A 3,278-nucleotide genomic window follows, 5' to 3' on the forward strand; every position below is an offset into this window, starting at 1 on the left:
GCTTAGCGATGGTCCTGGTTGTGGTGGTTAAGTCGAGGCAGTAATTCAATGAGTTGTGCCCGATTTTATGACCTTTTGTACCATGGTTGTTAAGCGAATTGTGGGGTTGTTAAGCGAACCGTGTGGTTTTGATAGGGTTTTTGCATCAGCTGAATTTAGGCTTCCTCTGGGAAACCCCACTAGCTCAAAATCTTCTCAGTCCCGCCCTTCCCGTGGCCATCGTGGCTTTGTGTCTCTGGAGTGGTGGCAGAAATCAGGTTGGGAGTGTTTAGGTGCACAAAGACACCACCCGGACTTTGGTGTGGGTAGCAGTTAAAAGTCAGGAATACGAGAGGAGAGGAGAGAAGAGAGAATAGAATAGAAATACAGAATAGAATAGAATAGAATAGAAATGGAATAGAATAGAATAGAATAGAATGGAATGGAATGGAATGGAAGAATAGAATAGAATAGAATAGAATAGAATAGAATAAGAGCAGAATAGAATAAAGAGTAGAATAGAATAGAATAGAATAGAATAGAGAAAGAATAGAATAGAATAGAATAGAATAGAATAGAATAGAATAGAAAATATATAGAATAGAATAGAATAGGAAATAGAATAGAATAGAATAGAATAGAGAAAGAGAAAAGAATGGAATGGAATGGAATGGAATGGAATGGAATGGAATAGAATAGAATAGAATAGAGAAAGAGAGAATGGAATGGAATAGAATAGAATAGAAGAATAGAATAGAATTGCAGAATAGAATAAACTTGCAGAATAGAATTCTGGGAGCTGAAATCCACAAGTCTTAAAAGTGGTCGAGGTTGCAAACTCCTGCGTGCTACCATTCTGGAGAAGTGGGGGCCACAGGGCTGTGTTTCTGGCAGGCCCCTCTTTGTCCCTCTGGGGAAGCTGGACCTTATAATAATATAAAATTGGAAGGGACCTTGGAGGTCTTCTAGTCCAGCCCCCGGCTCAAGCAGGAGAACCTGTCCTATACCATCTCAGACAAGTGACTGTCCAGTCTCTTCTTAGAAACCTCCGGTGATGGAGCACCCACAATTTCTGGTGACAAGCTGTTCCACTGGTTAATTGTCCTCACTGTCAGGAAGTTTCTCCTTAATTCCAGGTTTCTTCTCTCTTTGGTCAGTTTTCCAACCGTTGTTTCTCGTCCTTCCCTCTGGTGATTTGGAGAATAGATTGACCCCCTCTTTGGGGCAGCCCCCCAAATACTGGAACTCTGCTATCATGTCGCCCCTGTTTCTTCTTTTCTTTAGACTAGCCAAACCTACAGGAGACGGCCTCCGTTCTGCCGTATTTCTACTCGGGATGCTTTTTCTCCGAAAAGGGTGTCTTTTCCCCCCACCTGTTTGTCTTGGAACGGCTGTCAGGAAGAGCTCCTGTGTTTTTGATGGCGTAGATGAATTATCTGGGATTAAGTGCCGAGATTGTGCTTGAAGCTCTAGGAAGCAAACAGCCCAGCCCAAACTCCCATCCCCGCAGTTCCGCTTCAGTTGTTTCCTTGACGTCTTTGAATGCGAATGTCAGATTGTGCTCGCTTGAACCGAGAAGGTTGGGCGCTGCTTTGCCCAAATTAAAAAATAAAAATAAAAATAATCGCGACTATTAAAGTGAAACAGATACGGTGATTGTATTACTTTTCAAGGTCTCTCCATAGAAATTAGGAAGGGCATATAAGGCAAGGGTCTTCCAACTTGGCCACTTTAAGACTGGTGGACTTCAACTCCCAGAATTCCTCAGCCAGCCCTGAGGGCTGGCTGAGGAATTCTGGGAGTTGAAGTCCACCAGTCTTAAAGTGGCCAAGTTGGAAGACCCCCTTGCATAAGGTAACCCTTATTTTTCTGGTGAAAAACAGGCCTTCAACTTAAAAGACGTTGCGAGCCAGTTCGGGTTGAGTGGTTAAGGCGCCAGGCAGAGGAAGCAGGAGACCCCGAGTTCAAATCTTGCCTTAACCAATGAAATCCCCAGCTGGGGGACTTTGGGCCAATCGTTCTCTTTCCGGGCCAGCCCACCTCACAGGGTTGTGGTGGTTGTGGGGAAAATAGGAGGGAGGTGGGTGGGAGATGCTCGTCGCCTTGAGTTAGTTGTAAGAATAATAAAGTCGGGATATAAATAAATAAAAATAAGAAAATGAGGGGAACGCGATTAATTCAACCTAGCACCGCAGCGCTGACATGGATGGGTCCGCCTGATTCTGGGGAACATGTTAAAAGTAGAATAGAAGCTGGAAGGGACCTTGGAGGTCTTCTAGTCCAGCCCCCTGCTCAAGCAGGAGGACCTATACCATCTCAGACAAGTGACTATTCAGTCTCTTTTTAAAAACCTCCATTGATGGAGCGCCCACGATTTCTGGTTGCCAGCTGTTCCACTGGTTAATTGTCCTCACTGTCAGGAAGTTTCTCCTTAATTCCAGGTTGCTTCTCTCTTTGATCAGTTTCCAACCATTGTTTCTTGTCCTGCCCTCTGGTGCTTTGGAGAATAATGTGACGCCCCCCTTCTTTGTGGCAGCCCCTCAAATACTGGAATGCTGCTATCATGTCTCCCCAATTTCTTCTTTTCTTTAGACCAGCCAAACCCAAGTTTCGCACTCAGAGGACAAAACTCTTGATTGAAGAACTTGGTCAACATCAGGGGTGGGCAGCTATGGCCCCTTTATGACTTCCACTCCCAGAATTCCCGAAGCAGCCAGATAAGGGTCCCCATTGTCAGGAAATTTCTCCTAGGCTGGATCTCTCCCTTGATAAGCTCCCATCCTGGGCTTCTTGTCCTCCGTTCTATGCGTCACACTCGTTACTCCTTCACTGCTGGGAGGCTGCAGTGGCAGCCTGGCAGCCATCCCAAGGGGGGGGGGGGGGTTGGGTCCCTGGGGGGCCTCGGGCTAATTTGCCGGGGGTTTTGAAACCCAGAGAGAGGCAGGGTATGCTTTTGGGGTTCTCTCTGAGCTTGGTTGCTTTCTTGCAGACATTTCACTACCCAACTAGTGAACATCATCAGTGCTAGTGTTGATGTTAGCACTGATGATGCTACCTAGTTGGGCCATGAAACGTCTGCAAGAAAACAACCAAGTTCAGAGAGCACCAAGGACCCCACTGTTCTCCTCCTCCTCCCCCTCCCCCTCCTCCTCCTCCTCCTCTTCCTCCTCCTCCTCCTCCTCCTCTTCCTCTTCCTTCTCCTCCTCGCTTCTAGCACTGATGAGGTTCCCTAGTTGGGCCATGAAATGTCTGCAAGAAAACTACCAAGATCAGAGAGCACCAAGGACCCCACAGTCCTC

Source organism: Protobothrops mucrosquamatus, unplaced genomic scaffold (genome assembly GCF_001527695.2).
Source record: "Protobothrops mucrosquamatus isolate PMUCROS unplaced genomic scaffold, P.Mucros_1.0 scaffold3960, whole genome shotgun sequence".
Lineage (NCBI taxonomy): Eukaryota > Metazoa > Chordata > Lepidosauria > Squamata > Viperidae > Protobothrops > Protobothrops mucrosquamatus.